The sequence below is a fragment of the Pleurodeles waltl genome, chromosome 7, assembly GCF_031143425.1.
Source record: "Pleurodeles waltl isolate 20211129_DDA chromosome 7, aPleWal1.hap1.20221129, whole genome shotgun sequence".
NCBI classification, from domain to species: domain Eukaryota; kingdom Metazoa; phylum Chordata; class Amphibia; order Caudata; family Salamandridae; genus Pleurodeles; species Pleurodeles waltl.
Window position 1 is genome coordinate 925,316,105 of NC_090446.1, and position 24,252 is coordinate 925,340,356.

Sequence of the window (24,252 nt, forward strand, 5' to 3'; positions counted from 1 at the left end):
TGAACAATTTCAATATCTTCTTTACTTCAGTTAGTCAGTTGTTGAAAATGTTCTATTATTGCTAATGCAATCTTCGATTGGCAATACTTAACCCTACTCTATGTTCTTCTTAATTGTCATCCCTAAGTCTGTTCTTCTTAATCTCAGCTCTAGATAATCATCTTATTTTTCTTTGTTTACACAGTTTATTCTTCACTTCAAGGAGGCTCTTGCAGCTCTGTGCTCTAATTAAGTATGTCAGAGATAGATCAGTCCAGTATTTGACTCAAATAGTATCTCAATTCAGGTGATGTATATCTTTGACATGGTAGTCAAGCTCTTTTTGATCTTCTGAGTGTGTTCAGTTCTTGATCTGTTTCACTGGCACCACTTGATTCTTCCTATTCATTGATTGTTTTTAGTGGTGCTAAGTTGTTGCTCACACTTTAGTTTACTGCTCTTTCCTTGTTATTGGTTCCAGAACATGTACGCTCTCCTGGGCTTTCAAATTGTTCAGGTGCTTCTGTCTTCTCCTAGACATTAGTCTCCGACAATTATGGTCAGTACTTCATTGTCATTTCCACTATGCGACATGTTTGGCGAGTAAACCACCTCACCTGTTATAGTTTCTTCAACCCTATCTCCTCCAAGCTTGTGCTGATCACTGGTTTCTTCCCGTACTACGCACGGTGGTACATACACCAAAGCTCTAGGTTGTTTTTCTTCCTGTGGATTCCATGCTGTGTGTGTGAGATGTATGAACCTAGGGGCATATTTATACTCCGTTTGCGCCGGAATTGCGTCGTTTTTTTTGACGCAATTTCGACGCAAAACTAACTCCATATTTATACTTTGGCGTTAGACGCATCTAGCGCCAAAGTCCATGGAGTTTGCGTCATTTTTTAGCGTGGACACCTACTTTACGTTAATGAGATGCAAGGTAGGCGTTCACGTCTAAAAAATCGACTCCGAGGCATGTGCGTCGAATTTATACTCCCGGGCAAAATTCACGCCCGGGAGTGGGCGGGTCAAAAAAAATGACGCACGGCCACATTTGCGCCGTTTTTTAGCGCCTGCAAAAGGCAGGCGTTAAGGGACCAGTGGGCTCTGAAGGAGCCCAGAGGTGCCCTCCCATGCCCCCAGGGACCCCCCCTGTCACCCTTGCCCACCCCAGGAGGACACCCAAGGCTGGAGGGACCCATCCCAGGGACATTAAGGTAAGTTCAGGTAAGTGTTTTTTTTTTTTTTTTTGTGGCATAGGGGGGCCTGATTTGTGCCCCCCTACATGCCACTATGCCCAATGACCATGCCCAGGGGACATAAGTCCCCTGGGCATGGCCATTGGGCAAGGGGGCATGACTCCTGTCTTTGCTAAGACAGGAGTCATTTCTATGGGGGTTGGGAGTGAAAAAAAATGGTGCAAATCGGGTTGGGGCGAAAAAATTGCCTCAACCTGACTTGCCCCATTTCTTGACGCCCAAGCACCATATCCCCCTACGCCGGCGCTGCCTGGTGTACGTCGTTTTTTTCCACGCACACCAGGCAGCGCCGGCGGCTAACGCCAGCTAACGTCATTGATTAAATACGGCGCCCGCATGGCGCTTCAGAATGGCGTTAGCCGGCGCTAATTTTTTTGACGCAAAACTGCGTTAGCGCAGTTTTGCGTCAAAAAGTATAAATATGGGCCCTAGTTTGGAACTCCAGCACACTTCACTGCAGTATTCGTGAACAGAATCACCTAGTAGGGGCCTTTTCAAAGAGGTTCTAAACAGGACTTGCTCACATTTCCTTAATGGAAACCCAATCACCAGGGTTTAAACTGTGGCACTGATCTTGGCTTGGGTTTTCTGTTACATCTTCAACCTGCCGAGACAAAGAATGCACCAAATCAGCCAGACCTGTGCAGTAATCGAGTACCATGTCATCTGTTTTATATACACAGATACATTTGCTGAAACTGCAGGTAACCTCATGGACCTTCCCATCAACAATTCTTCTATATATTGTGTTTCACAGACTCATTAAAAGCAATAGTAAAGCATCTGGCCATTTCAATGATATTGACTCACAAAATTTTGCTAATCTCAATTTGATAGTGCCATTCATCTGGTCAACAATTCCAGAAGCCTCTGGACAATAACTGCAATGGAGATTTTGGTCATTTCTCAAAGCAACACATAACATTTTTATAAACTCACTATTGAAGTGAGTACCTCGATCTGATTCCAGAGAGATAGGCATGCCGTACCAGGGTATCAGTTCTCTTAGGAGGACATTTGTTGTAGTGAGACTATAATTCCTTCTTGTTGGACATGCCTCCACCCATCTAGAAAAGATGCAGGCAATGAAAAAAGAACATCTGGCCATTTCAAGGTGGCATTTCAATGAAATCCACTGCATCCTTCAGAAGGGACCTCTCAATCTGCCTACATGACTCACGGTGACATGTGTTCTTTTCCCCACATTCATCTGTTGACATTCTACACATCTACTGCGAATGCTTTTTGTCTGTGTTCTGAATTTTGGGTTATACCAATACAGTTTGAAGGTTCTGATCAATGTATTTCTGCCCAAATGTGCCTGCAAAAGTAGTTATTATGTCTTTGGGATAAGTAAACTGTCTGGTAATATTGGTTGTCCATCCATGTAAACCCATACGTTGTTGCCATCAATTTCACAACCCATACTAATCCAACTTTGTTTTTCTTCAATTGATGCATTTTCTTGCATACGTTTCAATTCATCCTAATTATCTGCTATTTTTAAAATCATGGCAAGAAGACTTTCTTCCTGATTCCCAGTTGTGTATGAACCATTATATGTGCATGCCATTATCGCACACTAGCATGCCACCTCATCAGCATACCAGTTTCCGATTGTGACATAGCTACAGTCGCTCCAATGTGCTGCACATTTTACAACAGCTGTTTCTGTAGTGCATTTGCAGATTCTAGTAAGAGCAATCAGTTCTGCAACTTGGGCTGAAGAAACACCTTGGAACTAGGATGCTTCAACATTTTTTTTTATTGAGCATCCTTTATTTGTTCTTAGGATGGAACCATCTACAAAAAGGACATAATCTGGATGGATCAATGGCTCATTTTTTATGTCTGGTCTGGGTTTGGTGCACAAATCCGTAACATCAAGGCAATCATGTCCATAATGATCAGACCCGTTTTCTTCAGGTATCAGCCACAAAGAGCTAAGATTTAAAACATAAAAAATAAATGATGGACACAATGCTGAACAATGCAAGCATTCCTTCTCAGTCACAAAGATCTGGGTTTTATCCATAATTTTTGTATCCAATATGGCAACCGCAGTTTGGACTCAACCATATGCAAATCAGTTTTGACACTGCTTCCTATGGGAACAGTCCAGAATGAACTGTCAAGCCAGATCCTCACTGGCCTTGAAACAAGCATCCTGGGACCAGTTTCGGGGTTTCACCCCTCGTCAGCCAGACTAGCTTGAATCCAGTGGCGCAATGAGCACCGGACCCATCGGTGGGCATACCCTTCCCACTTAGGGAGACAAATGTGAAAAGAACGGATGATAGATTGAATGCTGAAACTAGCTTGTTTGCTACTCCCACTACTTGTATTACTCTTCCATAGGGTGGTAGGCCTGGCAGTTCAGCTGTTCTCACAGTGGAATGGGCAGCTCCTGTGTCTATTAAAAACACAGCTTGGTGGCCATTTATGTTTCCATCTAAATATGGTCCACTCTGGTCTACAGCTAACATTGCACTAAGCATGCAATCTGCCTCCCTTCCCAGGCACCGTCATTGTGACGTGCCAAAATTCAGGATCTAATTTTCATCAAACATTGGGAATTGTTGTATCAACTCAGGATTTTGCACCACATTTCAAGTAATCCTAGGCCATTGATTTTGATTAAACCAGGCTCCATTCACAACAGGCTGAATCACAGGGCTTATGGCATAGGCAGGATTTGATTTTGATTCACTTGATTTTTATTCTGCTGGCCATTTAAGGATTCTGTGGACTGCAACACCCAGTGGGCACAGAGGCATGATGCAGCCCATAGTGTATCACAGCTGTCTTTAATAATGCAAGCATTACAAAGCTCATCTGGGTGCCCTGATGCATGGGACTTCATTTTCACTGCTGGCCATCTAAGGATCATGTGGACTACAACACCCAGTGGGCAGAGAGGCATGAGGCGATTCATAGTGTATCAGAGCTGTCTTCAGTTGTGCAAGTCCTACATAGAGAGTCTGGGTGCCCCACTGTGTGAGATGTGCCCGGGCAGGGCCCAGGCAAAGTCTTAGCCAAAGACGGGCCTGCCCATGCCCATCAGAGCCTGGGAGAGGCGGGGCTAGGCCCACCCTCTTCGTCTGTTGGCCTGACGGCCATCCAGAGAAAATTATTACTGTTTTGGATGACTTATAGTTTTTCATCATGCCAAAGGTGGACAAGTTTGGAAGGACGATGATTGGTATCTCAACAGTAGTTGCTACTTGTGGTTGGAAAGAGTTCTAGTTTCCCCTTACTTTGTACTTCACTGTTTATACCCCACAAGGGGGATTATTTGCAGACCTGACATGGGGAATCATACGGCCCCAACTAATCCTGCTAGGACCAAGGATTACTTTATAAATAGTGCTGTATGTATCCTTGAAAAGGAAATTGAACTGGGGACGCACAGGTTTTCTCGCTCTCTATTTTTGATTTTGTCCTCAGATTTGCCAGGTACTTCTTCATCTGCACCTACCAATGCAGGCCTGGGAATGTTTTTTCCACCACCTTCAATGAGTTGTAGTCAAGAGGGTTCTTCTTTTGTACCCCACCCGTACTTTCATCTGCACCCCCAGACCAGAGTAATTCTCCACTCGTTGGCCTACGTCCTCCCGACAGTAGCTTGGGAGCAGGCGCTACCAAAGTTTTGAAGAAGGGCCCCAGAGCCACTGGGAAGAGAAAGAGGCTGGAGCCTACTGGGAAATCCAACCGCACTAGGGCTATTTCAAGCCAGTCATCGAGGGATGACAACCCCAAGGTAGGGGGCAAGTAATTTGCATTCTTTAATGGACACTTTTCATTCCACCATAGTACCAGCCCTGGATTTTAAGCTAGAGCCTATTCTCCAGCACTTGACAACAATCAAGATGGAACTATCTAAAGTCTCTATGAACAGTTTTTCCACTGCAGCATTTGTGTGCCCCGTGTCTACCCCTGCTTGTTCCTTTAACAACGCCTTGTTGTGTTCTAGGCAATCCGTGGCAGAGTGCAAAGAGGAATCAAATATTGCAAGGCTGGCAAGGGCGGATGGGTCACTGGTCACAGAGAAGGCTAACACCTTACTCTACACGTCTTCAAGGGGTGTTGCGGAGTGTAAGACGCCTGCAAACCCACAAGGTTCCAGGCCGGATATTAAAGACAGGGGTGGCACAGACACTTTCAGAAGTCAGACCCGGAGATCCCCTTCATTCAAACCTTTGCACCTTAACTTACTCCCTGAAGCAATGCCTTATGTTGTCATTCTGGGCGACTTCCTCCCTCTTTCAGCTGACTCTTTGGAGACTTTGTTATAGTACAGGGACAAATCAGTGCACTGGCTGGGCAATAATACCTCAGTAGTGGTTGGTGTTGGAGTCCATAATAATAGGGCACGGCAAGTAAGTTGGCTGGAGAATGGCGAGAAATGGATGGACAGTGACTGTGTGGTCATAAACCTTAATAAGCCACACGTGTAGGGGATGATTTTGGATTGTTTTAGGGGTGCGCCATTTAATCTGCTCTACCTCTTCCATCCAGGTTCTCCCACTGGGTTTCTTTTACAGAACCATGGCTCCGACATACTTCTCTTGCCAAATACCAAAATGGCAGGTGCAGCCAAGGGATGGCTGATCAGTGGCTCACCAGAGTTGACCATCTCTAATAGGCTTGCCCCCTTGTCTTTTCTGGATATATGTGTCTGACTGTCCGGGGCTACTGCTCAGTACAACAAGTGTTTGGCGCAAAGATGGCTTCTCTCTCACAGCATATTGAGGTCCTGGCAGATTGTATCCCCAGGAAATAATGTAAATTCGTTAGTTGGAATGTTGCCAGCATTGCAGGGAAATTTGATGATACCAAATGGCTCGCTTTTAATAGGGGATTGAAGTAATTTGTCTTCAAGATACCTGGGCAACTGAGAATGGTTATTTTTTACAGGGATACAAAACCATCTTTTTTACTGTTGTTTAAATCCAGGTCTGGTCTCCCTAAGAGGGAATTCATAATCATTGTCTCCTTGGCAATCAAAGGGAGGCTTGAGGTACTACCTACAGGTATTTCTAACTTGCAGGATTTATTATTCTCCTTTGGGTCAAATAAGTTGTTATTGTTACAATTTTATAATGCTAAATCCATCTCACAGGATGCCTGTCATTTTCAAATTTTGGGTTCCTCTGTGGAAGATGTGATTTGTTCAGAATTGCATTTTTCATATATTGTGGAACCTTCACCTGTTTGTATCAATCTTTAAGCAGGGGGGCAAAGATAGTCCTCTTTGCTACAGGACCATCTCCCTACATGACTCAGTCATTAAGGTTGTAGTTTGTATCCTCTTGAAGTAACTTTCGTGTGTGGTCAGAAGCCCAATATGGGTTTCGTGCAGGAAGGTCCACTGTAGGCCAGTGTTTGAACTTGTATTGGATGTTAGGGAAATACACAGTCACACGTCCTGGTTCTATTTATTTAGGTTTTGTGGAACTCTCATCTGCATTTGATTGGATCAACTGATCTAAGTTGTGGCAGATTATGCTGATGCAAGGGGTGGAACAGAGCATTGTCCTGTTCTTACATGATCTCCTTGAGGACACGAAGACCTAAGTTCATTTTTCTAAAGATTTAGGGGGTCATTACAACCCTGGCGGACGGTGTTAAAGCGGCGGTAATACCGCAAACAGGCCAGCAGAAATAAAAGGGAATTATGACTGTGGCGGAAACCGCCAACATAGACAGTCACTTTAACACTCCGACCGCCACGGTGGTACAGACAAACAGCGCGGCGGTCACCGCCAACAAAAAGGCATAAGACAGAGTACCGCCCACAGTATTACAACAGGCCAATCCGCCACCTTTTCCGGGGCTGATTCACCGTGGATAAAAACACGGCGGAAACAGCCATTTCAATGGGAAAACGCTCACCTTAACACATCCACGAGGAAGGAGGGCACCATGGAGCCGGAACTCCAAATACTCCCTGTGATTGTGTTCCTGCTCCTCTACGAACATCAGCAACGGCGGCGCCGAAGACAACGGTGAGTACTGTACCTATGACATAGGGGGGGGGGAGGCAAAAGTCAGGTACACACACACGCAACACCCCCACCCCGACCCTCACACACTACAACACACACACCAATGCATTTCCAAACATCACAGTAACAACCCCCAACCCTCCCGGAAGAATGCAAAGACAAAAGGAAATGGGTACAACCATTGTAATGTAGCACAATACAGTAAGCTAATATATACAGAAATATATACAAATGCCAAAAATATACATCACGATCAGTAGTGCAGGTATGCACCATCCAATGTCCATTGACCACTGGGCCCAAAATGCATGGGCGAGGCCCACACACGATACCTGTCCTGAAACAGAGAGAACGCTGCAGGGGCATCAGATAGAAATACAACAGGCACCTCAGGGGGAAGGGTAGGGGGAGCACCTCAGCCGGATGACAGCACCACGCCAGATCCATGACGGGGCTCCATGCCCATTGATGTATTCTGGGGAGTGCAAAGCCACAGTCTCACAAGTCTCTCCAGTGGGTGGTTTGCCCACTGTACCATCCTGGGGAGTGCAAAGCCACAGTCTCACCAGTCTCTATAGTGGGTGGTTTGCCCACTGTACCATCCTGGGGAGTGCAAAGTCACAGTCTCTCAAGTCTCTGCAGTGGGTGGTTTGCCCACTGTACTATCCTGGGGAGTGCAAAGCCACAGTCTCTCAAGTGGATGCCTTTCTCCACTGGTTCTGGAGGGGACTGGTGCCCAGAGTGCTTCATCCTGTTAAGGACTGAGGTAGTGGATGCTGTTCTCCACTGGTTCTGGAGGGGGACTGGTGCCCAGAGTGCTTCATCCTGTTAAGGACTCAGGTAGTGGATGCTGTTCTCCACTGGTTCTGGAGGGGGACTGGTGCCCAGAGTGCTTCATCCTGTTAAGGACTGAGGTAGTGGATGCTGTTCTCCACTGGTTCTGGAGGGGGACTGGTTACCAGAGTGCATCACTCTCCCCGTGACGGTCCCATTTCCGTCACTGCCCCTGGCGCACATGGGCTAGCGATGCTTGAGTTGGCGGTGCTTGCCCTGTTCAGCGGTGCTTGCCATGGCGGTCGTTGCCCTGTTCAGCAGTGCTTGCCCTGTTCAGCGGTGCTTTACTTTGCTGTCTCTGCCCTGTGCAGCGGTGTGTGCCATGGCGGTCCCTCATTGCCCAGCAGGGCTGTGGCTGCCGGGGCCCTCCTGGGCACTGACTCTGGCGGTGGTCTCCTGACCGGTGACGATTGTGCTGCCCTCCTGGGTACTGACTCTGGCGGTGGTCTCCGGACCAGTGACGATTGTGCTGGCGTCCTGGGCAGCGGGGATGATGGCGGCCTTCTCTGCCGTGCTGCTCTTCACAGACTTTGGCGCTTTCTTCTGCCTCTTCCCCACCTTGGGAGGAGTCACAGCTGACTCGACACTCCCCCTGGGACCCTTGTGAGCGGCTTTGCCGGCAGGAGTCCTCATCCTCTCCCGTCGGGCACTGTCCAACTTCTGGTGCTTCACAGGGGGCGGGGGGGCTGGCTGTGCTTTGGCTCCATGTCACACTGGCTGCCCAGGTGCCCGGTGCACTCCACATACCTATAACAGGCGTCACTGGTAACGGAGATTTTTTGGCTGAGGTGCTAGTACGGGACCTATGAATTGGAGGGGGGGGTGGGAAAGAGGTCAACGTTGCTCAGGAAAAGTTTCTTAGCAACACTGGGACGGGTAGCTGGAGGGGGTCTGGGAGTGGAGGAAGAGGAGGTGGTTTTAGGAGGTGTAACTTTTGATGATTTGGGTGCAGGTGCATGTTCTGGAGGCTGTCGTGAGGTGGTTGGATGTTGGGTGTGTGTGTGCCCGTGTTTGTGTACTTTGGGAGGGGGTGTCACCGACACACTGGGAGAGGACACAGGGGACGTGTAAATGGTAGTGGGTGTGGTGAGTGCAGGTGAGCGGGGTGTGGTGCTGGGTGTTCTGGTGCAAGTCCTAGTGGCTGTAGTGGTAGTGCATGCAGGTGAGAGCGTAGACGACACTGGGAGGGAAGAGGGGGACGACGAGGAGGGGGACACAGTGGAGGCAGTGGATGTTGCTGTGTCTGTATGTGGGTGATGCTTGTGTGAGTACCTGTGGGATGTGTGGTGCCTATGTTTGCCTGAGCTGCCCTTGTGTGTTGAGGTGTGTGCAGGCTGGTCTGATGGTGTGCTTGGGATAGGCTGAGGTACAGGGGATTGGGTCTGGGTGGAGGAAATTGGAGGGGGGAGGCTAGACACAGGGACAATGGCTGCCATCAGTGCTGAGGCCAGAGATTGCAGGGTTCGATGATGGGCAGCCTGACCAGAATGAATGCCCTCCAGGAATGCATTAGTGTGTTGCAACTCCCTCTCTACACCCTGAATGGCATTCACAATGGTAGACTGCCCAACAGTGAGTGACCTGAGGAGGTCAATGGCCTCCTCACTGAGGGCAGCAGAGGTGACAGGGGCAGGGGCTGAGGTGCCTGGGGCGAAGGTGATGCCCACCCTCCTGGGTAAGCGGGCACGGGGCGAAGGCTGAGGGGCTGCTGGGAGGGCGGTGCTGGTGGGGGGGTGGCGGTTGTACCTGTTGAAGTGGGGGGGCACAGATGGTTCCACCACCACAAGGGAGCTCCCATCGGAGGACGAGTCCGTGTCACTGTTTGCTGATCTGGTGACCGCCGTGAAGCTCCCCTCGCCCTCCGTCCCACTGGTGTACTCAGAGTCCGTGGTGTGGCCCTCCATGGCCATGTGGGATGCAGCCCCCTAGTGCTCCGGTGCCACTGTACCTCCGCCTGATGATGCTGATGCACAAAAGAACAGGGAGAGCACAAAAAGGGGGTGGAAAACAGAAGAAAGACAGGTTGAGTGCATGGCTTACCGCTACCGTTGGCGGACAATACAGACACAGCAGCCCCCTGCACTACGCCACTCTCTTGGCCTCTACAGATGCAGTTCCTGGGATATGGCCTACATGGCTATGGTGGACATCTGCACACATAGATGACACAGGGGCATGTACACCTGTACTTGGCACTTAACAGAGGTGGGGTGGAGTGCCACATGGCCTGCATTACGGAGGGGCCTAACCTACGGAACTCGCCCTGGCCTAGGGAAACCCACAGCCCTCCTCCCCCACCCAAGCCCCTCCACCGCGTGCTAAGTCAGCAGAATGAGAGTGTACTCACCCCCTTGTGTCTGCTGTGATGCCCTCATGCGCCCATCCAACTCAGGGTAGGCCACCGGCAGGATCCGGAACATCAGGGGGGTCATGGTGCGACGGGCACCCCTCCCACGTTGGGAGGCCATCCCCAGCTGAGCCTCCGCCGTCTTCTTGCTCCAGCGGCGAATGTCCTCCCATGTTTTACGGCAGTGGGTGCTCCGTCTCTGGTGGACCCCCAGGGTCCGGACGTCCTTGGCGATGGCACGCCAAATATCCTTCTTCTGGTGGGCGCTGACCTACATGACATGTATAGGGGAAGAAGAGAAGTTATTACCAACTGCACCGTCGAAGTGAGTGGCCCACATCCCTGCCCTTGCCATGTGGCACATGCATTCACACTCATTCATGGTCGCAGAACTCTGCCCCCTTCCTTCTTACATCCAGCCCTCTCCACCCAGGCATAGCCCATACAACTTGCACCCTATGTACTCACCTGTTGGTCTGGAGGACCGTAGAGTAGCGTGTACTGGGGGAGGACCCCGTACACGAGCTTCTCCAACTCCTGTGCAGTGAAGGCAGGGGCCCTTTCCCCAGACGCACGTGCCATTGTCTCTTCCAGACCGAGGTCACAGCAGCACTTGCAGTGTAGGTCCTTTCCTGTCGAAAATCAGGTATTGAGTGATTGAACAGATAGAAAATGGAGGTCATGTCCGCGGCGGTGCGTATCATCACCGCCGGCGCACTTTGTCATTGGCTCCTGGGACCCATAGGGTCCACTGTTAACCAATGCAGCATTGTGCCGCGGTCTACGACCGCATACCGCAACAGTGTACAACGCCAGCGCAGTTACCTCTCATTCCATTGTCTCACTTTAGAGGTCAGGCATCCGCCATTTCAATGGCCCACATGGCTTCATTTTCAACTGTGTCACACATACCGAGGCCTGGACTCAACACACATACATACAACTTTTAGGAATTTGTTTCGTGTTCTGTGTAGCTGTGGGTACATACCTCTGAATTGCTTGACTCTGTGGTCGCTTTTGTCCTTCCCAGGCACTGTCAGCTGGGACATGTGAGAAGATGGCGGAATCCTTCGGTGTACCGACCGCTGGTGGACCTGTTGACAATGGAGGAGCGACATTTAATCATCACCTACAGGTTTGACCGTGCCACAATCCAGGAACTGTGTACCCAGTTGGAGCCAGACCTTGTGTCACCAATCCGCCATCCCACAAGAATCCCCCCTCAAGTGCAGGTGCTATCAGTGCTCCATTTCCTTGCAAGTGGGTCATTTCAAACAACAGTGGCCATGGCATCAGGGATGTCCCAGCCTATGTTTTCCAACGTGTTGTCCAGAGTGTTGTCTGCCCTGCTGAAACACATGAGGAGCTACATCGTTTTCCCTCAGGTGGAGGATTTGGCTACAGTTAAAGGTGACTTCTATGCCCTGGGACATATCCCTAACATCATAGGTGCCATTGATGGGACCCATGTAGCTCTGGTCCCCCCCCCCACAGGAGTGAACAGGTGTACAGGAACCGGAAGACTTATCATTCGATGAATGTACAGATGGTATGTTTGGCAGACCAGTACATCTCACAGGTAAATGCTATGTTCCCTGGCTCTGTGCATGACGCCTACATCCTGCGGAATAGCAGCATCCCTTATGTGATGGGTCAACTCCAGAGGCACCGGGTGTGGCTATTAGGGGACTCTGGTTAACCCAACCTGTCATGGCTACTGACCCCAGTGAGGAATTCCAGGACCAGGGCAGAGGAACACTACAATGAGGCCCATGGGCGGACTAGGAGGGTGATCGAACGCACCTTCGGCCTCCTGAAGGCCAGGTTCAGGTGCCTCCATATGACAGGTGGTTCCCTACTCTACTCACCAAAGAAGGTGTGCCAGATCATCATCGCTTGCTCTATGCTTCACAATCTTGCTTTGCGACGCCAGGTGCCTTTTCTGCCGGAGGATGGTCCAGATGACGGTGTTGTGGCAGCTGTAGAGCCTGTGGACAGTGATGAGGAGGAAGCAGAGGAAAAAGACATTGGGGGTCATTCTGACCCGCCAGGGTTGGCGGGAGCACCGCCAACAGGCTGGCGGTGCCCCGCTGGGCATTCTGACTGCGGCTGTTTGGCCGCGGTCAGATGCGGAAAACCGGCGGTCTCCCGCCGGTTTTCCGCTGCCCAAATGAATCCTCCATGGCGGCGCAGCTCGCTGCGCCGCCATGGAGGATTCTGACACCCCATACCGCCATCCTGTTCCTGGCGGTTCACCCGCCAGGAACAGGATGGCGGTATGGTGTGTCGTGGGGCCCCTGGGGGCCCCTGCAGTGCTCATGCCAATGGCATGGGCACTGCAGGGGCCCCCGTAAGAGGGCCCCACTTTGTATTTCAGTGTCTGCTTTGCAGACACTGAAATACGCGACGGGTGCCACTGCACCCGTCGCACCTTCCCACTCCGCCGGCTCAATTCTGAGCCGGCGTCCTCGTGGGAAGGGTGTTTTGCACTGGGCTGGCGGGCGGCCTTTTGGCGGTCGCCCGCCAGCCCAGTGCAAAACCCAAAATACCCTCAGCGGTCTTTCGACCGCGGAGCGGTATTTTGGAGGGGGAAGTCTTGCGGGCGGCCTCCGCCGCCCGCCAGACTTAGAATCACCCCCATTGACAACAGGGACTCAGTCATACAGAAATATTTTCAGTGACACACAGGTGAGAACACTTTCTTTACTAATACTTTTACTTTCACACTTCTACCTCTATCCTGTCTGTCAATTTCAAACAGTATTTGGTAACTGAGTTGTACATTTCCATTACGGTTTCACAGGTGTGGTTACCGACATGTGTCATCTGCTTGCATCCTTCATGGACTTGTGATGTACGACATAGGTATGTTGACATTACTATTGTGAACAGATGTTGTCATTGTTATAGCTAATACACATTTTCAAAATCACAGACTGACTCCAGATTGTTTTGTGGTTCAAGGGTGTTTATTGAAGTGCTAATTATTGGAGGGGGTGGTAAAATGGTGATGGGTGATGGTGGAGGAATGTCCATGGCAGAGTCCAGTCTATTAGTCTCACAGGTGCACTGCACATATGGGCATAGTAAGTGAAGCTGGGACAGTTCTAATCTGGACAGGGTTACAAAGTGGGACAGTGGGATGACAATCAGGGTGGTCTCATTTCTTGGCAGGGGTCTTGCCATCGTGCTCCGTCCTGTTCCTGGATCTCAGGGACCGCTTGCGGGGTGGTTCTCCGTCTGCAGGGGGTGGGGTGCTGGTGTGGTGGTCCTGTGGCGGGGCGTCCTGTCCACTAGCGCTGGCGGAGGTGGTGGGCAGTTCATCGTCCAGGCTAGTGTCAGGGGCCCTTTAGAGTGCCACGGTGTCCCTCATTGTGTTCTGTATGTCCTTCAGCACCCCTACGATGGTGCCCAGGGCAGAGCTGATGGTTCTGAGTTCCTCCCTGAAACCCAAATACTGTTCCTCCTGCAGGCGCTGGGTCTCCTGAAACTTGGCCAGGACCTTAGCCATCGTCTCCTGGGAGTGGTGGTATGCTCCTATGATGGAGGAAAGGGCCTCGTGGAGAGTGGGTTCCCTTGGCCTGTCCGCCCCCTGTCGCACAGCAGCCCTCCCAGTTCCCCTGTGTTCCCGTGCCTCCGTCCCCTGGACCGTGTGCCCACAACCACTGCCCCAGGGCCCTGTTGTTGTTGGGGTGGTGGGTTATCCTGGGTTCCCTGTAGTGGTGGACACACAGCTGATTGACGTGTCCTGGGTACGGAGGTATGGGCCCGCTGGGTGGGTGCTGTACTGGTGTTTCCAGAGGGTGAAAGGTCAGTGTTGGGCTGTGCCTGTGTGAGGGGAACCGACTGTCCCGAGGCCCACGATGGTCCGGGCTGGTCATCTGAATCCAGGTGGCCAGAGCTGCTGTCATCACTGTGGGCCTCTTCTGTGGGTGGGGTAGAGATGTCTCGACCCTCCTGTCTGGTGACGTTAGGTGGTGGTCCTGCAGGGGTATAAAAGCATGATCATTGCATCAGTGTGTGTCATGGTGTGCAATGGGTGGGTGAGCGTGTACCCCAGTGCTAGCATTCCTGTGTGGGGGCTTGTGTGATGATGGTTAGGGGTTGTTATGGGTATGTGCAGTGGGCATGCTTTAGTGATGGGTGTCCATGCTGTGTTGTGTCATGCAGAGCTTGGTGTTGGGATGCGTGGTTTGTGTTATTAGTACATTAGTGAGGAGTTGGAGTGATAGGGGATGGGGCGAGGGTGGGGGTGTGTGATAGCATGCAGGTAGGGTGGGGGATATGATAGTTAAGATTTGACTTACCAGTGTCCATTCCTCCACCGACTCCTCCGAGGCCCTCAGGATGCATGATGGTCAAGACCTGCTCCTCCCATGTTGTTAGTTGTGGGGGAGGAGGTGGGGGTCCGCCGCCAGTCCGCTGAACCGCGATGTTGTGCCTTCCCCCGTAGGTCATTCCACCTCTTCCTGATGTCCTCCCGATTTCTTGGGTGCTGTCCCACTGCATTGACCCTGTCCACGATTCTTCGCCATAGCTCCATCTTCCTAGCTATAGAGGTGTGCTGCACCTGTGCTCCAAATAGCTGTGGCTCTACCCGTACGATTTCCTTCACCATGACCCTGAGCTTCTCCTCCGAGAACCTGGGGTGTCTTTGGCGTGCCATTGGGTGGTGTAGGTTATGTGTGGGGTGGTGTATGTGGTGATGAGTGTGGTGATGTGTAGTGGTGTGTGGTGTTTTGTGCATGGATGTTGTGTGGGTGATGGTGTTGTGTGCCTCTGTGTGGTGGGGTTGTCTATTGCTGTGCTCTCTCTCTGGCCTTCGTCTCTAATTTTTGGTCATAGGGGTTTGTGGGTGATGTGGGTGTGTGTTTTATATTGTGTTGGGTGTGTGGGAGTGGGGTTTGTATGTGAATCAGGTGTGTGTATTTTGAATTGTCCAATGTGGCAGTGTTTTGGAGATGTGTGTGTATTTTGAGCGCGGCGGTGTGTACCGCCAATGGAATACCACCGTTGAAAGACCGCCGCGTGGATTCGTGAGTCGTAATAGCACGGGCGTGTTTCTGTTGGCGTGACGGTGGAGGATTTGTTTTCGCCAGTTTATCACTGACCTTTGGTGTGACGGACTTGTGTGGGTGTCTGAATTTCGACGGATTCCGAGATGTGTGTCATAATAGCTGTGGCGGAATTCCACGGCCGCAGCGGTATGTTGGCGGTCTTCTGCACGGCTGTAAGCGGCTTTTACTGCCAATGTGGTAATGACCCCCTTAGTGTTCACATGTTTAGTACTAATAAAGGGGTGCAACAGGGTTGTATTTTGACCCCTTTTTTGTTCAACCTGTAAATTAACAACTTAGAGCAGGCTCTGGTTTACGTGAAAGCAGATTGCCTGAGAGTGGGGCCCCGCAGTTTGTCGGTTTTGCTCTACACAGATGATGCAGTTTTTATTGCCAGAACCACCAGAGGTCTCTAGTCCCTGCTGAGCTTTTTAGTCAGATTAATGGAAAAGTGAGAAGAAATCTTTTGTGATGGAAGTTGGGCCTCATTCCATCAAACCAACCAAGTGTAATTTAGGACCCTGTGCTCTTCTTAAGGCCAGAGTATTTTGTTATTTGGGGCTTTTGTTTGACTCGGAAGTAAGGTGGCTCCCACTAATTAATAGGAAAAAGGAATACTTTTCACATGCCAATGCTACTATTTTTAGTGTTGCCACCTGTTAGACCTGGCATCCTTGACATGGTCTCCCATGTCTTTTTAGCCTTTGATTCCCATGCTTTGACAGTGTGCTGAACTCTGTTTTTACTGGTTTTGTTACTCTGGGCACTTTACCACAGCTGACCAGTGCTAAAGTGCAAGTGATTCCTGTGTAAAATATGTGTGAATGGCTTTTTCAATCATTGGCATATTTGATTTAGCAGTAAACTCCTAGTAAAGTGCTCTGGAGGTGCTGAGGCCTGTTAATAAAATGCTACTAGTGGGCCTGCAGCACTGGTTGTGCCACCCACGTGAGTGGCCCTGTAAACATGGCTGAGACCTGCCATTGCAGTGTCTTTGTGTACAGTTTTTAAACTGCCAATTCGACCTGTCAAGTGTACCCACTTGCCAGGACCAAACCTTCCCTTTTTATCCATGTGAGGCACCCCTAAGGTAGGCCCTAGGTAGCCCCATGGGCAGGGTGAAGTATATGTTAAAGGTAGGACATGTAATAATGTGTTTTACATGTCCTAACAATGAAGTACTGCCAAATTTGTTTTCCACTGTTGCAAGGCCTATCTCTCTCGGTTAACATGGTGGCTACCTTTAAATATCCTTAAAGTTCAGTTTACCTTTGAGAACAGATGTATCTGAAGTTTGGGGTCTCTGAACTCACAATTTAGAAATACATGTTAGTGAAGGTGGTTTTTAGATTGTTAGTTTGAAAATGGGTTAGAAAGTTGGTATTTTCATGCTTAATCCATTCTGTGACTATGCCTGTATGTGGATTCCTTGCCTGGGTCAGATTGACAGTTGGGCTGTTTGTGCATCTCCAATAGACAGTAACACAAAGGGTGTTGGGGTGTAACCTGCATATCTTGTTGGACCATCTGGGCTAGGCTGGTGGTAGGACTGGTCACTTACACCTGCCAGCCCTCACACAAGCAGCCCCCAACCTCCTGGTGTGTGTCTGGAGCCAGGCCTGCACAAGGCAGGATCCTGTAAACCACAGCGACTTCCCTTTAAAGTTGGTCAATTTCAAAGGCATAAAGAGGTATAAGTGTTAAATCTAAAACCCCAGTGTTTAGATTACTTTAAGGATTCAAGCGGAACCTCTGCCAGGGCAAAAGCTGAAGAGCTGAAGGAGAAGTACTGCTCCTACCTGTGGCTGTGCTTTGTTGGGCTATCCTGCAGTTGCTACTTCTGCCTGAGAAAGGGGACAAAGACTGGACTTTGTGGTATATTCCTGCTTGAGAGGTATATCCAAGGGCTTGGACTGAGCTTGCCTCCTGTTTTTGAAGCCCCAGGGACAGCGAAGGCTTCACCAACCAGTTTCTGAGTGTGCTTGTTGTGGACTTCAGCTTGCCAGAGGGTGCCCTTCAAGTTCTCTGGCGCATGGAAGTGAAATCTGGGGAAAATCCCTGTGAAACAACTTCAGATGACTCGGTGCGTCTTCGCTAAGGATGCCACTGCATGAAACCTATGACGCCACCTGCACCTGGATCCGTGGTCCTCACTGAGGTGCGACGACCCCACCGTCAGCGCAGGCCCAACATCGCTGCAGACGCTGACGTCCACACAAACATGTGAGATCAGAGTGGAGTGCAAACGATGTTCGTGGCACGCGACTCCGTCACAGTGCTTGTGATGCGAGTGCGACCCCATGAGGTCGCCTCACAGCATCTTGACATCAACTCTGCCGGATGTGACAAGGTACTAACCCTTCGCAACTGACACCACCTCACCTCCACAGATCTGCAGCAAGGACCTGACACCCCTTCACGAATCCTCCCTTCTTTCACCCCTCAGCACCGGAACCAACGCTTCCCTGGATCCAGCGACTCTCTCCTCCCTGACTCTGTACACCGGCCTGTTCTTCAACATTTTTGCTAAGGTACTGTACTTGGGGTCCGTGTGACTCCGTAGCCGGCGCCAGTGGTGTCGCATTGTGGGAAACATCTCCGTCACTACGCCGCTTAACATCAAATTGCAGCATTTGTACTTCTTGACACTATTTGTGTTTTTATTGCAAAATTCATCTTATCTGTATGTCGGATTTTTACCGTGTCTGGTCTTGCTTTATTTAGATAAATATTTACTATTTTTTAAAATTTCTGTGGTTTCCATTTTGTAGTGTTTTCACATTATAACTGTATGTGTTGGTAAAATTACTTTACCCATTGCCTCTGAGGTCAGCCTTTCTGCTCATGCCAAGCTACCAAGGGAGTGAGAAGAGGTTAACCAGCTGTGTCTCTCCTTTACCCTGACTAGGTTGAGGGTCCTTGCTTGGACAGAGTATAAACTGACTGCCAACCAAAGACCCTATTTCTAACACCACCAGACTGGGCAGTAGACCTATCAGGGTCCTCTTGCAGGTTTATAGAGCAAAATGTATCTCCAAAGTGATCTATGGGAGTGAAATCTGGGGATACACTATTCAGGCCAAGCGACAAATAGTGGAGAATACATTTTTAAGAAGGCTTTGTGGCTTCCACAAAGCACCCCCTCTTTTTCAGTGCATGAGGAGTTAGGATTAGGCTACATATCAGATATTATGACCTTTTGCCCACTTGCACTTTGGTTGAATATCTGATCCAGCCCCAGTGTCAAACTTACTAAGGAGATCATGTGAGACTGTGTGTCCCTCAACCATGCACTTTACATGACTTGGCTTACGTATGTTAGGGCCTCCTTTCAGAAACCAGGTAGGAGTGATCTTTTTAGTTCTCTGAGGGGATTTGGAAGGCAAATTATATATGGGTTAAAGGTCACTTCTTCAGACAAAGGTTCTTGGTAAATAAGGGCTTGCTTTAACTAAGCCGTTTGCCCGTCAACATATGCTGAAGACAGTGTCAACTACTGAACCCTATCTTCTATTCATTAGAATAGGCATGAATGATTCCTATCATCCAGGTTTCGATTGGACTTATTATCATATTTTTTAGCTTATCCCCAGGGTAAACTTATAGTGTAGAAATTTACACCCTGAGGCAGCGACAACAAGTCTCCTCAGAATACCTTGCATTTAACGGTTTTATATTTTTTATGCAATGCACTGGAAGGTTTATCTTGTCCCTATTTTAAAGTGGGCAAGCTTTTCTCAAGTTAGACTGGCTCTTATGTATCTGCAGATACTCTCAGGAGACATTATTTTTAATGTAATTAGTTTCCTGAAAGTTGCTGTAAGGCAGTGGAACAGTTGCAATGACATCTGTACCTGGGTGATATCATGCATCTGATTAGCTTGTTTCTTATCGAGATTAAAACTACATTCCTGCTTTCAATTTCCCATCTCATTACGCATATGACAAGCACTCATTTTCTTTAACATTGCAACATCAACACCTGTACCTGAGTCAATAGTCATCTGAACTCCTGTCTGTATTCCAGTCAACATCACTCCTCGCATGTTCTGAATAGCTGCTGCATTCTTAGCACCTGACGGCCTTGAAAACCCTGCTGCGCAAATTTAGTCTGAGCTAATTTTTTCTTAATCTTTTACTGTTTTATTTCTTGTTCGACACTACAATATTGTGCATATTTCAAAATTTTATCTAAGGACTTTACCTACCAACAAATCACATTCTGTTGTATGTGCTGACAAATCTCAGGTCTCAATCCAAACTGAAAAGTCATAATAAAAAAATTTAAAAAAAAACAAATCTCCCATGTCTAAATGTCTCTGCCCTGTACGCTGCTAAAAAGCCTTCATTATCCATTCATAAAACTCATGCACCTTTTCTTTAAATGTCTGCTGGATATTGTTTAACTTCAAGTAATTCAAATCCTTATGGGGAATTCTTCTCTGTAAAAATGCTATTGCTTCCTTATATTTGTTTATTACCACAGGTGACAGTGCATTTTTACCAGTTTCCTGTGGGGGTTCTGAGGTTGGCCACTGAACTGCTGCTTTACATTCGGCCTGCAAATCACTTGGTATCACAATGTCAAAGAAAGTATCTAAATCAACCCAAAATACTTTAGATAACTTTATAAATCTCACAGCCTAAGTATACCATTGCATCAGATTGCCTCTTAGTTTAGAGAATTTTTTGGTAATTGATAAAGGATCTTTCCGACTCCATGGTACATGAACGTATGTTCCACCTGGTGTTTCTCGCGAAGGATATGTTTCAGTATTTTCCTCCTTTCCTGACTTCTCCTTTCTTTTCTCTTTCTCCCCAGCTTCCGCAGCTAATTTCCTTTTCTTGTCCTTCTTCTGTGCCCATTTAGTTTTATATTTTTTCCATCTCACTCCTTCTCTGTAAAAATTTCACCAATTCGGTAAGATATATTCAGAAACCTGGAGAACACATGTTTTCAATTGATTTGTCATCTAATTGTACTTTGAAGATTCTCTGTAAGGATATAGTTTTGGAAATATCTATATCATATTTATTTGCCAGTTCAGTTAATTGATCATGCACCATTGCTGTTTTACTCATAATTTCTTTGCACAAATAAACCAGTTCTTTTCCTGATACTGTTCAACGTGTTCAAGATTTAAACACCCTCAAAGTATTTCTGCTAATTCACCTTTCATTTGTGGCACATTTACTGGCCTTTTCTTTTGAGTAACTAGGCTGGTTTGTTGACTTATACTGGTACTTGGTCCTTTTTCATAGAAGTCCATATGACCTCTTCAAAACATTGAGGAACCCATCCTTCCGCTCCAGCTTCTTCTGTTGGTGCGGGCTGTGTCATAAACACAAACCGAGTTCCCTCTACAAAAGTCATAGTATTCTTTGGTGGTGTCCAAATAACATTCTGTGAATTTTGTGGAGCTGGGACAAACCTAGTTATTGGAGTGTCCATGGAACATTGTTGGATCTCTGTAGCTGGTGTAACCTGTATAGGTCCTGTCTGTTGTGGAACCAATCCAGTCATCTGGGTCACTTTGACTTGATTATTTGGTACTTCAACTGAAGGTACCAATTGAGAAGTTACAATTTGGATAGGTGTTCTAATAACTCCTTGCTATCTCAAAGGCTGTGTAGAAATCAATTGGACGATTACCATTTAGGGGGTATTTGGTGTGTCACTACAGGTGGTACATACACAGGCAGCAGTATTTGTATTTGACTAGTGATTTGTGAAATCACAGGATCTATGGGAGTTGTAGCATTTATCACTTTACTCTCAGCATTCACCAAAATGGGTTCCACATAAGGTGGCAGATGTGTGGATAACATTATAATGTCTCCTTAACCATAATCAGTGTCCGTTTTTGGTTCTTTTTGTGCCTCAACTTCATCCACAAATTTCTTTCTAGGTGGTCTTTTACCATCCTTTGTTCTTTCCTGCTCTTCCTTCACACGCATAGGATACAATTTCGTACTTTCAGCTATACCTTTCTTCCACACTCTAATTGGAAGTCTTTGCTTATCAGCCTTCTAATTGCTTTAACAAATTTCATGATTATCATGGTCTAATCAATAAAATGAATTTGGTTCGGTATATGTGAAATCCAACCTCCCTTTTTGTCTATTTTACGATTTCTTGGAAATACAATGATCAAGAACCATGCGTCTCTTTTGCCGAGCTTCAACCAATCACAGCGTAACTCTTACATCAACCAACCAATTGCAGCACAGCACTCTATTACATCACAACTCACTTTTTGCAGCGGTTCACCCTCCTTTACAATTTTCTCCTGTTTCAACAGAAAATAGCTAGGAATACAAAAGTTCTTTAAATCGTGTTTGCTTTTTGTAAAGAATTCCAAAAAGTACTCTATCACTCTATCAGAACAAGACTTTTAAGAACCTTCCAAATTTTGAATCCACTGTTTATTTGAGTGAGTTCTTACCCTACGCCAAGTCACCCAGTTAGCGATCAGTCACCATTTGTGCCTCAGGTTCCCCAATGACTAATTTCGGTTAGTACAATCAAACAAAGATTTATTGTTTCCCTGTTCTGGTGTAATGACAACGATATCTCATGACTTACACTTCCCTTGGCAGCCAATTCTCTATTTGCCTTATTTATCTATCCCGGGACCTTAGACTACTTCTTAGTCTGATAACCTCCTTATTTACTCAACACAGTATTAGAGACTCATAAAGGAAGAAACATCTCAATTTCTACATATAACAATGCATGAACTCTATTTATACTCATACTCATTGAATTTGTCCATTGGTTCTGCAATTGCCAACTGCAACTGCAGCCGCCTTATCAACCACACCTTATCCACTACTGCAATCAGGCTCAGAGAATCTGGGTTCTTTTTTTACTTTCTCCCTAACCACTAATACCCTTTCAGTATTTGCACCTTACTTTTTTTCTAGCATTCAACCATCCCCTGCTACCAAATAAGCTACCCACATATTAAAAAGCACCATCTCAGTTTAAATTAACAACGACTTTTCCTTGGTACCACTTACTCCTCATTACCTGGACCCTCGGTATGGATCTTTCTTTGAGGTGGCTGTTAGTGATTAATAAGTTGCAACAAAAACACTTATTAGTTACATTTTGTAGTTAAAGTCTACATTTTAGAGTCAATAAACAGAATTTAGATTTGTAATATATTTATAATTAGAATCAATTAGTAATGATCTTTAATAATCTTTAATAATATATAAAGTTTTACAGAAAGATGCATAAATTGTGTCCTGAATCTGTCTCTACTCTGTTTGTCTTTGTCATGCAGAATGAAAGAAAACTTGTAAAAGCCAATTCTCAATGTCAGTTCAGCGTGGGAATATTTCGCAAATAGGTTAAAAAGTATTCACTTTCCTACTCTAACACAGTTTCTCACATCTATCTTACTGCTATCATCCTATTTTGTAATACTTTATCAAATCGTCTCTGCCACAATACAATGCATAAGTCTATGCTGGAGTGGAGTTAACAACTATCTCATACCCCAATAACCCAAAAGGCAGGCAGCTTACATGGAGGAGGTGTTAGTCAATTATGGCGTCTTCTACAGTTTGCACCTATTCATCTGCTCTCATCAACTCTCTGCAGTCAGCTCTGCGAGTCTCTCTATTGCTCAGCTATGATTCTGGTCTTTGGGATCTCCCAACTCAATCTCCTCTTCAACAACAACATCTTTCCCTTGGACACCTTTTTATACATTTTTGATCGTTACAACTATTAACATTTGTGAATATTTTCTTGAAATGTTGCAGATTCACAAAATGAGTGTCTTACCAAACAGGAGGGTTTGGATACATGGCCTTCTTTTTCCATACATATTTTGCTTCTGCAAGAACAATATTGCATACATAAGAATAATTTCTAATTTCCATTCCTTTCATTCTCATAATGTTAAATCATTCATTCAAAGTAAAGCAGCTATTTTTCTATATATGTCACCACATTCCAAAGCAAGTAAGTAGGCAGGAAAGGATATAGTTAATACTGGTTCCATTGTTTTTGGATAATGTTTTGTATCATCTTATAAGTCAAATAAGGGTTATAAAGCAAAAATTTAATTACAGAAACCTGTAAGCCTAGGTAGTTTGCAATTCGAGCTGAAGAAGAGTTATGTAAAGATCAGAGTATGCTTTTAAAGCAATTAAAGCAATGCCATTTTTGGCCTAACAACTCTCTTATTTGTTAGTAATTCTTGTTAGATTTTAATTTTCTATTGGGATCCTTATCAGGGGTTTATGGCTACCAACATGGGGAGAGTTTCAGAGAAGCTGAAACCATCCCTAAAGTTCTGGAACACTTTGCATTTATCCCTAATGGGGACAGTTGCACTAGTTATAATGATTTGTATTGCCCAGCTGTCTGTATAATTTCCAGGGTACCCAATACAAGATCTCTAGAAAGGTGTTCAGAGACCTAGATAAACTAATTGTTAAACTATTATGGGCATCAGGAAGGAAGCAGGTAAGCCTTTCTACTCTTAAATGCGCCTGGGGTGAGGAAGTCCTGGGGCTACAGCATTAAGTTCATTGGTTTGACGACAGTGAGAAGTGGGAATCCCGATTGCTTAGGGTTACCTCTGGGGACTTTACCCTGCCCCTGCCTGAGCTATTGATGATGGGCACCAGAGTCCTCCTTAAAGTACCAGCTATAGTTAAACTGGTGTGTGTGGAACCTGGGAGTGAACGGTTAAGTAGGTGTTGCACCAAGCTCCACTTGCTATTGATATGCCACTATGGCCATGACA